This window comes from Eucyclogobius newberryi, unplaced genomic scaffold, assembly GCF_026437365.1.
Source record: "Eucyclogobius newberryi isolate DKJ021-1_F unplaced genomic scaffold, fEucNew1.0.hap1 SCAF_11, whole genome shotgun sequence".
NCBI classification, from domain to species: Eukaryota; Metazoa; Chordata; class Actinopteri; order Gobiiformes; family Gobiidae; genus Eucyclogobius; species Eucyclogobius newberryi.
The window spans coordinates 15,365,980-15,378,901 of NW_027315735.1; positions in this window are offsets into that span (position 1 = coordinate 15,365,980).

Below are 12,922 nucleotides of genomic sequence, written 5' to 3' on the forward strand. Positions count from 1 at the left end.
GTGTGTGTGCACAGACTGTAGCTCATTTGGTAGGGATTAGCGAACCTAATGGTTCTGTAATTATAACAGGTACTGTGACACAGCATAGTAAAAAAGGATGTTTGAAGGAGAAAATGTAAAAAAAAGAAACTATGTGGCCATGAAGAGCCTGAGCTTGGGGCACTGCAGCTTTGTGATTAACCATGTAACATTATACACAGCACTAAAAAAATGCCCGTGTGTTATCAGTGTGACTTCTGCTGAAGTCTGAGCAGAGGTCAGACACAGGGCTCCAGACACAACCCTGCGGCTGTAGAACTACAGACTGTTTTTGCATCTGTCAGCTCAGTGTAGTACTCTGCTCCATTTGTCCCCACCAGAGTCAGTCACAATACAACATGACATTGGCTCACACTCGTGCTCTTGCTGGACTCTGGGGCCAGTCCTGGGGGACGAGAGGCAGAACAACTGTCCTTCATATCACCCACTAACCATTGCACCACTCTGTGTGGATCCATTACTGCTCACATATGCCATCTCCAGAAGTAAAAGAAAATAGTAATAAAAGGTAGATGTCAGTCATCCAAGTTCAAATAAGTCAACAATGTTTTAAGGATGAAGAGTCTCTCACCCAAGAGACTTAAACAGTTGACTAACAGTTGAGTTAACTTGTTGGCATTTGAAACTTGAAATTCATATTACTTTTTTCTTGTCAACTATTATCAGTTCCAACTTCCTCTTACCACTGCTTGCTCTGCTTTAGAATATGACCATTTATGCATTTAATTATGTAGAATGATCAGAGAGTGGACACTGGAATTGTGCCAAATGTGATTTAGCTGTTGAGGAAAACCAAGAGAGATCTACAGTGTAAACAGCCCCAGAAACAAGTTCAGCAGTTCCCCGTCAGCTTCAGGCTTCTAATCTAAAATAACTTCAATATTTCATATGAGGAGGTCTCAGCTGCATCAGTGTGAGTGTGGGCGAGTGCTTCTGCATCTCAGGGTATAGACAACCTCTTCAAAGTACCTCTCATCACACAATCTATTTGCAGTCCAGTGCAAATAGAGAGAGGCCACTTCAAAATTGACAGAAATAAAGTAAATAATATAATGGAGAGTTGGGAGCCAGCTTTGTCATGTGACCTACGGAGAAGAGGGCTTTGTTTGCAGTGAGTTTCTCTGTAGGTAGATCTCTTTTTACGTAATCAGCATCAGCATAAAAAATGGTTTTATCATAGTTGTAGCCAAGTGGATGCGGACAAATTAATCACGCTTCACTTTTAAATTATTACCAAATTGAAATGACCAACACGCTTTACCCTTTAATGTAGAGAAGGTCCACAGGTTTTACATTGAAGAGGCAGGAGATGTTTCCATTCAATTCATTTATTCAATAGGTTAATTTATGTTAGGCAAGTGCATTTAAGGGCACTGCATTTACAATAAGTAACTGTTAGCATTTAAATTACAGCACCTCAGAATACGGATATTCCTTACACCTGCCTCTGCTAGCTCAGGTCAGCAGGCCCAAGGTGCAGTGACGACATGCCATCCAAACATCTTCCAAACTGATCAGCAGGGCAGCTTGCCATCATATCACTAGAGCGCTAAGGTAACCCAAGGACAAAGCTCTCTGCCACAAAGAAGACCTGAAGGAAGTACTATTAATACTGATTTGGAAATAAAACCCCTGATGATACTACCTGGCATTTGAGCGCAGGGGCACCAGTGACCGACGGGTGGAGAGTGTGAGTCTGTTTCTATGGTGTTTATACGGATGGGCCATGCATGTTCATGATTGGCAAATCCTCCTGTCAGTCATCTGAACCCTGTGGGATGAATGTGGTGCACAAACTTATATCAATCTGGATTTTCCAAGGCAAAGGAAGAGTAGCATTGCCAATGCAATGGCTAAAGGGCATCCTAAAACAAACACATTTAACACATTACATGACTCACTGACAAATAAAAAAAGCTCACAAGTCAATACAGCTCTTAACACTCCTGCTGGGTAATTTCAGTGGTGATGAGAATGAAAAAAACTCTAATGTTGTGAACTGCTGTGTCCTCTTGAAGCCGTCAGGCTGATGTGGAGCTTAAAGGAACACATCAGGAGCGTGTTTAGAATAATCCAACACTATCATTTACATGCTTATACCCATTGCTCCCCAGAGGATTTGAATATAAAGCAGAATCATTTACATTCATTTATGCAACCATTTATGCTCCATGGCAATTTTAGTAACATACCAATGCTGTGGGCAAAATGAATGACTCCAAGAAAATCTGCTAAACCTTGCAAGACGACGGGGAGGCTAAAATGAACAAAAAAGCTTTCATTGAGTCAACAATAATCGTCAATCCTTGAAGCCTAACAGAAAAACATTTAAGTAAAATGTAGTCAAGCCTGTCCTCTGACCTTGTAGGACTCTGAAGGACAAGTCAGTGTAATCCCTCATTCATCCAGGAGTGGTAGTCGTCATCTGGACTGCTCTGAGTCAGATTAGCCAAGGCCCAAGGACCGAGTTAAAGCCTGAAAGTACATGTCCTTGTCACCTGAGTCTCCATTCATTCGCTCCTCCATTTTGTATTCTGGTGGCTTCTCCCTCTCCGTTGATTACCTGCTAAATTGTGTTGTTATCTGTTATTGTGCTGCGCTGGCGTCCCCCTCGCAGCCGCTAAGTGCCTCATTGGTCGTTGATGGCCTTTTATTTCTTAGAGTAGTAGACAAAAGGTAGATTTACATTTCCACGTTTCACATTTGCTCGTCACTGTCTTCACACTAGTGGTTTGTGGTTTCAAGGTCAAGGTGGATGGCCCATTGTAAACCTGAATTCCAGTGCCTTCTGTGTTGATTGTTGTTGTATGTCTTTTGTCCAGTGGTCATTCTGTTTCGACAGTGCAATTCTCAGTCACAGCCTTCTTCTGCAAGGGATTGAATACACTACATGTCTTGTCTTTGTGTGGGAATCTTGTTCTTAGCTTGTATTGGTACACAGGGATGTTGTGTTGTCTGAGAATCCTTTGTAGTACTTTTTTCCTGACAGACCAGATACATAAAAGGGAGAAACCCATGGTTATGTTTCACTTCTGTCATGTATTTTTTTTTTTTGTCCTCTCTTTTGACCATGTTGAGAGCCCATTTAGGTTAATAACAGACAGAGAGAGCATTCTGGACATGTGATGCTTCCTTCTTCTTCAACAACAACAAGACGCATGCAACTTGACCCTTGAGGAGGGAAATCAGGCTGAGCTTCTTCTTCTGCCCCTTTTCTTCAACTCTGAACTGTCAGAAGCAAAGTAATAACTTCTAAAGTCTAATAGCTTTGTTTTGAAAATCAGTGGAGAAGAAAATATCTGTCACTGATAGGGCTGGGCAATTAAAAAACAATAATTGTGATCTAATGCTATGACAATATGCTATGTTGATGAGATTGTCATTGTGATTCAGTGCTTTTCTGTTGAATGGATCCCTAATCACTGGCCTTACAAGGAGAGGTTTCTGAATATAAAATGTTGAAAGCAGGTCTAAAAAGAAATCATCTCTATTTATTGATAAGAAAATATAAAAATCAGTATTTGCTGATTCGTTACAGCAGTGAAACTAACATTACTTTTTCATTGCTATTAGAATTCACTGTAATCCCTTGGGAACCGAGCACACTGATTCAAAGAGCTCTCACCCACAGATCCCAACACAAACACACACAACTGGAGATAATACAGTTTGCCAAAAAGATTATTAATTTTGTCATATGACTAATGAGTCAATCCATGGAGAAAAAAAACTAAAAATGTCGCATAAAACAAAAGGCTGAAATGGTGATATTTTGTCCATGTCCTCCCGTCCCCTCCTGCTCCTCTGTCCTGTCACTCTGACGCTCAGCACAGCAGCCTCATCATTTTTACATTTTACTGGCATATTCAATAAATCATGGTCATCCCACTGTGGGGATGAGGAACAATGTGGTCAAGCTCTCAGACCATGGCTTCCAACAAGGGAAATGTGTAATTGTGATTTTATTAATACAAAAGACATATGTGTCAGAGCAGCCTAATTTCCGGTAAATGTCGGCCTCGGTGAAACTGAGATAAACAGCCTTTTACTTTTTTCCCCCCAAATTTGTGATTTTAGTTTTTTTGCATTATGTGAAAGTTGAAGATATGGACCAGCCATTCGATGTATCAGATAACAGTATTTGCAGCAATAAAAGCATAAATAAAGCCGTTTAAAGTGTAGTGTTTTCGCCTGCTCTCTGGACGTGCAGAGGGGTGTGACCCATGGATGTATTATATTATCTGGATAGGGTACGCCCCCTCTGCCTCTGGCTCCAAATTGAGTAGTGGCCACTTCGCAGAATGCAGCCTTTTGGTCGGACCATTTCAGGAGTTTGGCCTCTAAAATTACCAAACATGCTAAATTGTTTTTAGTCTAAAAATAAAATAGAAGGAATTTCACTCTTCAACTGTTTCTAAAATACTTTAAAAAATACATTTTTAACCTTCCGGTGAACGGTGTACGCACACCGAGCGCGCACGTGACCCTCATGAACGAGCCTCAGGAGAACACGTGACGGAAACTAAACACAAACAGAAGAAAGTGACGAGACGAGAGCACGATACACGTAATTTGTGTTTGTATGTCATTCCTCACGTTTCACACATCGTTCCATGTGAAGTGTAAAACAACGATTACACAGTTAACACGAGTTAACACAAGTTAACACGAGCTAACGTAAGCTAAAGTTTAGCTACACAAAAATGCAACAACACGTCGTGATGGCTCGTGCTTCTGCAAATAAATAACTAATTATTTCTCTTACTAAATGTTCTAAGAGAGAAGAGGTTATGCACAGATCAAGGAAAACTAGAGAAAGAAGGGAAATAAAGTAATGTTTGTATTATGTGCTATAAAAAACAACCAATAATTCAAATATAACCTGCTGAAATGGGTCATATCTTACATATATAAATGTAAAGGTGTTTAAAAGCGACAGTGCTGTACTTACAGGGGCTGAGACGACATTTGAGGTTTTATTACATATTTAATAATGACGTGTGCTGTGTTTAAACAAAGCACACACTTGTTTTCTATAGGAATGTCATGGATTTACTTCCATGGAATATGTAGAGATTTAGCAAACATGTCAGTTATGTTCTAACTTCTAAGGTTTAAACTTATGCATAAGTAAATTACTTTTGGTTCTAGCTTTAAAAATTAATGTGAAAAGAGGAACTTTTGTGTTACAGAGCGAAATGTAAATCTGTCAATAGCATATTCCAGCTTTTCTCTGTTAAATGTGCAGAATATATCAATGTTCTAATGAGTATCTCATCTTCAGAGTGCTGACCAGTGAGTTTAGTCTGTCTGTGCTGTCCAGAGCTCTACAGGTCACTACAGGTCACTGCAGGTCACTACAGGTCACTGCAGACACTTAGTCATCTCAAGTAAACTCCTGACGACTCCAAAGCAAAAGGTATTTTAATAATAACTTCTGCCTCGACTAAAAGTAAACAGTGTAGAATCAGTACTTTGAATTTATAAAATGTCTGTTTTGTTACGACCAAAAAAACTAAATGATAATTGTTCTTCAAAAGAGCCACTGATGTGTCACATGTGAAGTGTATGTTCTATGACTTGTATAAATCTAAAACATATGAAGTGTATGTTCTATGACTTGTATAAATCTAATACATGTGAAGTGTATGTTATATGACTTGTATAAATCTAATACATATGAAGTGTATGTTATATGACTTTTATAATCCAAACATATGAAGTGTATGTTCTATGACTTGTATAAATCTAAAACATATGAAGTGTATGTTCTATGACTTGTATAAATCTAATACATATGAAGTGTGTGTTATATGACTTGTATAATCTAAAACATGTGAAGTGTATGTTATATGACTTGTATAAATCTAATACATATGAAGTGTATGTTCTATGACTTGTATAAATCTAAAACATGTGAAGTGTATGTTATATGACTTGTATAAATCTAATACATATGAAGTGTATGTTCTATGACTTGTATAATCTAAAGCTGTGACATGTTCTGTTTGTCCCTCAGTCATACGATGGAGCTGAACGGAGGAGTTTACGCAATAATGTCACATTCATGTGCATATAACTGATGTAAAAAGAGTGTTTATTTTACCATTATTATTAGTATTATTTTGTCTTATGCTGTTTTTATTTTATCTTTATTTTTCCCCTCCATTCCTTATTAAGGTATGAGAGGTTCTGTCTATAGGAGTTTTTGTTTATAAGAGTTCTTCTATTAAGATCGATCTATTAAGAGTGTTTTTTAAACTTCCTACAAGTTTTCTGTCCTTTTCCTCTGTATCTACTGTGTTGCAACAACGAAATTTCCTCATGTGTGGACAATAAAGGAATATCTTATCTTATTCAGTTTGTTCTATTTGACTTATACAGGTTGTTTTATCATTGTTAATATTTTTTATGTTGCACTGAATCACCAAAGCAAGTTCCACTGTTTGTGAATTCTTTTCTTTGACAATGGCAATACATTTTCTGATTCTATTAATGATGATGATAATAATGAACAGTACACAAGGGACTCCCACATTGTAGCTTTAAAACTCATTGTAGCTTTAAAACTCAAGTAAAACTGGCTAAAATCAATTTATCATTTGTAGTTATAATCAGATTTGCATTTATTGAACAAGTTCATTCATGTTCATTATTCTTATTAAATACATTAATAAACAAATGTGTTTTGTATTTATTAAAGATTGACATGATACAAAAACGACACAAAAGGAAACTGAATATAATTAAATACTGTTTAACTCCATTATGTAACAGAATTGATGATTATATTTTATATTTCTTCTCCTCTGATTAAAAAAAGCATATTGGCCAAATTATATTATGTAAATAAATAACTGAAAAGTTAATAACAAAATAAATACCCAAACCAAAAACTACAGAAAATGATGACGTTATTCCACCTCTAAATGTAATTCATTGTCATTAAACCAGACTTTTTATCTTAACACTTCTTTATAATTCTCTTAAATGTCAGAGCTTTACAACATGATACTTATATTTATAGATGGATATAACAATCCATCATTATACGTTACGTAAACAGACTATTTCAAGCCGAATTATTCCAAAAGTCTGTGTTGACTGTTCAGTCTTTCACGCTGTGACGTGCGCGCTCCCGACGCCAAAGCCTCACGGCGATGACGTCACAAAAGTGGGAGGAGATATACCAGTATTTAGGAAGTAATGCGGAACTAAAAAACTTTTTTGGAACCATGCGCCAATGAGCAGCTCCATAGGTTTCAATGGCGGACATCTTGGCTTCCGGGGGCTTGGTGTGACCGCATTTCCATATGAACAGCTGCGCTATTGCAGTCAGCCGCCAGCTATTTCATAGGAGGAATGGTAGTCTGCAGAAATACATTCCTGTTCCTCATGGCATAAGTACTGCTTGTGTGACATACGACCCATGTTATGTTGAAAGTACCTGCTAGTGTTTGTGCTTTTGCTACGGGCATCTGTGTTTGTGCTTTTACGAGCCGTGTTAACTCAAGTGAGCTAGTTAGCCCCGCTAGCAGAGGGCTAAAGTCCCATCATATCTCCGCGTTTTGCGTCTTAAATACAAGGTAAATTTCTCAATGTGAATAATGCAGGATACTTTCCATCACAAACACGCTTGAAAGGGCCTGTTTTGGTGTGCTGTTCTGCAAGTGTTTGCTTTTACGAGCCGTGTTTATCTCAAGTGAGCTAGTTAGCTCCGCGTTTTGCATCTTAAATGTGAACAATGTGAACTGTTATCTGTGAAGCGTGTTATTCCCATATTACTGTTAACCCTAATCCCTTTTTTCCCCTTTCCAGAATTGGCAAAGACACCCTGACTGACATAATCAAACACTATGACGAAAATGGAGCAACACCACGTTTGAGGAAGAAGCGCACACAGCCACATTCACGCAGGTTCATCAGCCATGAAGTCATCCAGAAGTTCATTCCATAATGCTACCTGGTCGACATCCTGGCCATAGGGACTGGCATGTGAAGTTGCTCCCAACCCATGTGACTAAGGTCTCTACGTGAAGTCTGCTAAGGAGCGTGGTAAGTGTAAAACATTATTTTGGTGATTTTCATGTTTTAATGATTAGAGTATAATTAACCATAAGCAACATCTGTTTTTTAGGTGAGCCTGCAGTTTGTACATCAAGCTTCAGATCACTGTGGAAACAGCTTCTCCCACACATCAGAAGCTGCAGGCCACGCACAGATCTCTGTTGGCAGTGTCAGAGCAACAACGAGCAGTTGATACGAAGTGCAAATGTCCCAGATGAAAGAAAATCTGAAGTTGTCCAGAAGAAAGTGCATCATCTTGCCCTTGTGCAAAATGAGAGGACATTTTACAACACTTTGATTGCTGCCTGCAGACAGACAACAGAATCTAATGTGCTCTCTTTCGGACCCTCACCGCCAGCAAGCAAAGACATCAGGATGCATTACAGCTTCCACTTTGCACAGCAGGTACTAATAATAGTGCAAATGCAGAATAGCAATTATAGAGACATACGTCTTAATCAAATGTCATATGTATTAATCTAATCTCCTTTCTCTCTCTGTCTACTACAGATACACTTTCCGTCCAACCCTCTGCAGCCGGTGCCAATGTATTTCCTGATTCCACGAAAATGTGGCCTTTTTGGTGTCTCCTGTGAAGGGATGCAGAAGCAGGTCAATTTCCTGATTGACGAAGGCATGTCGTCAAGTAAGGGAAGCAATGAAGTCATAAGCTACATGCATCATTTCTTCAACAACTTCGGTGTTGGAGAAAAATAAGTGGATCTTCATTGTGACAACTGCAGTGGCCAAAACAAAAACAATTTCATGTTGTGGTATGCTGCCTGGCGTGTTGGACACAAGCTTCACCACACAATGGACATCCACTTCCTCATTGCTGGCCACACGAAATTCTCCCCTGATTGTGGCTTTGGACTTATCACGCAAGCATACATGAAGACCAGGGTTGACACTTTGGAAGACATCGCTGAGGTTAGTTTATGTTATTTGACTACTGTAATGTGTAAACATTAGCCTGGCAAAACTTCAGTGCTGCTCTCTGTTCTGCTTAAGATTTGTTTCTTCTGTTCTCATTTTTTTTACATTGTCGCCCTTGTCATCAGGTAGTGGAAAACGGCTCTCCTGAGTCTCACCTCAATATCCCACAGCTTGTTGGAACGGCGGATGGCAAAGTGTTTGTCAAGAACTTGGACTGGCAGAAGCATCTGAGTCCCTTCTTCAGACGGCTTCCAAAGATCAAGAGCTATCAGCACTTCAGGTATTTATATTGAAACTCTCACATTGTGTTAAAAAAAAAAAAAAAAAAAAAAAATGTTAATGAGTGTTTCATGTGAAATAGTTAGCCATTTCTTAAATGTCCTGTTATTTGTTTACAGCTTTGATGCCAAGAGACCAGGTGTGGTGCTTGCGAAATGTCACTGTGAAGCAGAACCTGTGGAATTCCAGCTACTACGCAATTCAGCTGATCTGCCTCCGGTTGACAATCTCCATGTCCTGGTCCCACCTGGACTGAACATTGACAGGCAGACCTATCTTTATGAAAAAATCAGGCCTTTTTGTGCTGACGAGGCAAAAGACATCACATGCCCAGCGCCGAGAGTCACAGCACAGAAGAGTGCACAGACGAAGAAGAGGATGAGGATGTGATCTCTGATGTAATTGGACTCTGGTGTTGTACATATCATATCTATTATCTCATATCTCATATATTCAAAGCCATGGACCCGTTGCAGTTCGTATACCTGGCCCTGGCATCTGTTTATAAGAGTTCTTCTATTAAGAGTGTTTTTTAAACTTCCTATAAGTTATCTGTCCTTTCCCCCTGTATCTACTGCGTTGTAACATAAAAAGGCTATCTTTGTGTTGCACTGAATCACCTGTGAATTATTTTTATCGACAAATGGCAATGAACCCTATTCTCATTCTGATTCTGATTCTTTGATTCTATTCAGGGCCTTTTGCAAACCAAGTATTTCCATTTTAATATAGTAACTTCTAATTCTGATTCAAGTCCAGTTACCATCAATAACAACACTCCTCTTGAGTCTTGGGTGACAGCTGTAGGGGGAAGGTGGTGTCAGTGTGACAGGGGGGAGGGCTTATCTCAATGAGATGCAAATGAGCCCCCCTGTGACTCTGGGCTCACTCCGGTGAGAAACTTTGAGCCCCGTTTTCTCAGTGAATGGGTTTGAGAGTTGTATACATTCAAATGACCACAACTTACTCAAATATTATCAGATCTACATGAGTGAGACATCATTGGAAAGCTTTGAATTCACACTTTCAGAATCACTCGAAATGTCTCCGGGTAGACATGTACCTGCTTTATCTACGGTCAGACACATATATTACACTAAATCAACTTAAATGTGTTTAACCTTGTAACAACAATGTTTCCTCATCGTTAGTTTAATCAAAGTTGTATTTTGATTGATTCATGCTTGTTTGATTAATCCTGTGTTGTCCAACTGAGGCTTGAGTGCTCAGAAAATACCCATTTTAACCTTCCCTCTATTCCCGCCCCTTTCTGTACTTTGTTGTCATTATCGGAAAATATGAAGATGCCAAGTGATACATGTGGAGTCTGAAATGTCATGAAGCCACTTTTCAAACATGTTAATATGTAAATGACAATCTGTTGTTATTGTTATGGTGAAATGCCACTATGAAGAGGCGGGGCTTATCAATACAGTGCTTTACAAAGAACAAAATGTAAAATGTTGATCTTTTAAGAAGATATCCATCTGCAGTTTAGGGGAACGACACTAAGTCTTCAAACATATTTAACCATCACAGGGACTTACAAAGACATTTAATAGTTCTCCTTTAAGAGGCAGCCACTAGAACACTACCCTAAAGACCGTACAGTTTCTGTTTTATGTTTTAAGGTATTCCAGTTTCGCCAAAAACTCCTAAAACATAATGTACAATAGGCAAAATCCTCCAAATAAGATGGTCCTGACCAAGACTTGCTCAAGATCTGAAGAGTGGTCCCAGAGCGCTGCACTAATTCTAATCATCCTGGACAAAGACAAAGAAAGCCATGGACTGTTTGTCTTCTGAAAGCAGAGGTCTTCCCTCCAGAACACTCTGAACAGAACAGCAGAGGTGGTAGTACTTAGTTACATTTACTCTGTTTAAGAAATTGTACATCTTGGAGTAAATATCTGACAAATATCTGAGTAATATTTTGGATGATGTAACAGTGCTTAACTTTGCACTAAATGATTTGAAATTTGAAACTAAATGATTTCTTGCACTGCTCCTTCAGTGTTCACTTTTTTTCTTATTTATGCCCTACACTTATGGAAAAAACATTGGTTAAATGGTGTAGAAAAGGCTCTTTTGTTAGATCCATGGTTAGTTTGTATGGCACGCTCCGTCTGCTATTAACATTGTGCACTTGCTACGCTGCTGATTCTCTTACACTGAGAATCAGCACATTTCTGTTGTTTAAGATATTAAAATTGTGGTATATCCTGCAAATTACCAAATAACCTTTTTTTTCAGACTCAGAAAGATCCATGACTTTTGGAAAAACACCCCCCCCCCCCATTCTATGCCAATACAATTGATTTAAATCTGTGGTTGTGACTGTGAAACGCTCCAGAGTACGAATACTTTTGCAAGCCATATTCTGTCTCACCATATGTACACTATTGTATTTGGAACTTACTTTTGTAAACGGCCAACCATGTTAACCACTTTGTCAAGGTGAAAGCGTTCAGGTTTAACTGTCAACTTTCCATTTCAGAGTGGTGTTGGTAATCAGGGTGTGATCCCTTTTTATGAAGCTTTTGCAACCACTGAACTGTAGAATTGGCTTATCTTTTTCCTTCCTGGCGATAAGGACTACTGCAGACAAGATAAATGTCAGCGCTGGAAGTGCCATAGAGGACAAAAGCATAATTTGGAGTGGGGAATTGCTGTCAGAACAGTTTTAGTGTTAGTTTTAGTGTCACATGTCAAATGCACACTCACAGTAGGAGTGAAACGCCGACTGGGGTTTTGAGAGACAGTGAATGAAATGGCTCTTCACAAATGCACATTTCATTGTAGTTGTGTTTGTGGCTGAATGAAGCACCAATCCTGCACTCAAGTGTTGTTAAATCGTGTTGTTTTCCTTTACCAGATACGTCAGTAGCCCACTGTATACATTTGTGCTTGTGTTGTGATGGGAATGAGGCTTTTGTTCTAACAAATGGAATAGAGATTAGTGATTTAACTGTCTCACCTCAAAACCGTACTTTATCCGACCATTCCCTAATTACCTTTCAGTTCATTCCTATAGATTATCCAGCCCCACCAATTAAAATTATAACGAAAAGGACAATATCTAAAAAATCTGTCTCAAAGGTCGAAGAAATAACAATATTCAGTGACTTGTCATGTGACCCTGCTGAGAACCGCTTTAGTCCCAGTGTAAGTGATCAATTTGTGGACGACCATGAATCTTCTGAAGTCTGCTCTTGCTTCTTTTTACTTTTAAGACCCTTTATGTGACCTCCAATGTCAAATCTTTCTTCTTCCAACGCTCCTCTTCAACAATTGTCTATATTCAATATTTTGAATTTGTTATCTTGTAAGATTGATTTTCTGGGTTCTTGGGTCATTAAAAAAAAAAAAAAAAAAATCCTCTACAATGTTTTTCATCTAGTTGCTCATTTTCAGCGTTTGGCTCGATATAGCGTGCTACTTGTACAACTGCTTATTCTTTTGTTTGTTTTGATATCAATTGTTCGCATTCTTCCAGCAAAATCTTTTTCTAGCTCTTCAATTTTGCTACCTCATTTTCAAGTTGATTAGTTGTTTGATTGTATGTGCTAGTTCAATTTATCTTTTAGGGCACTGATTACTT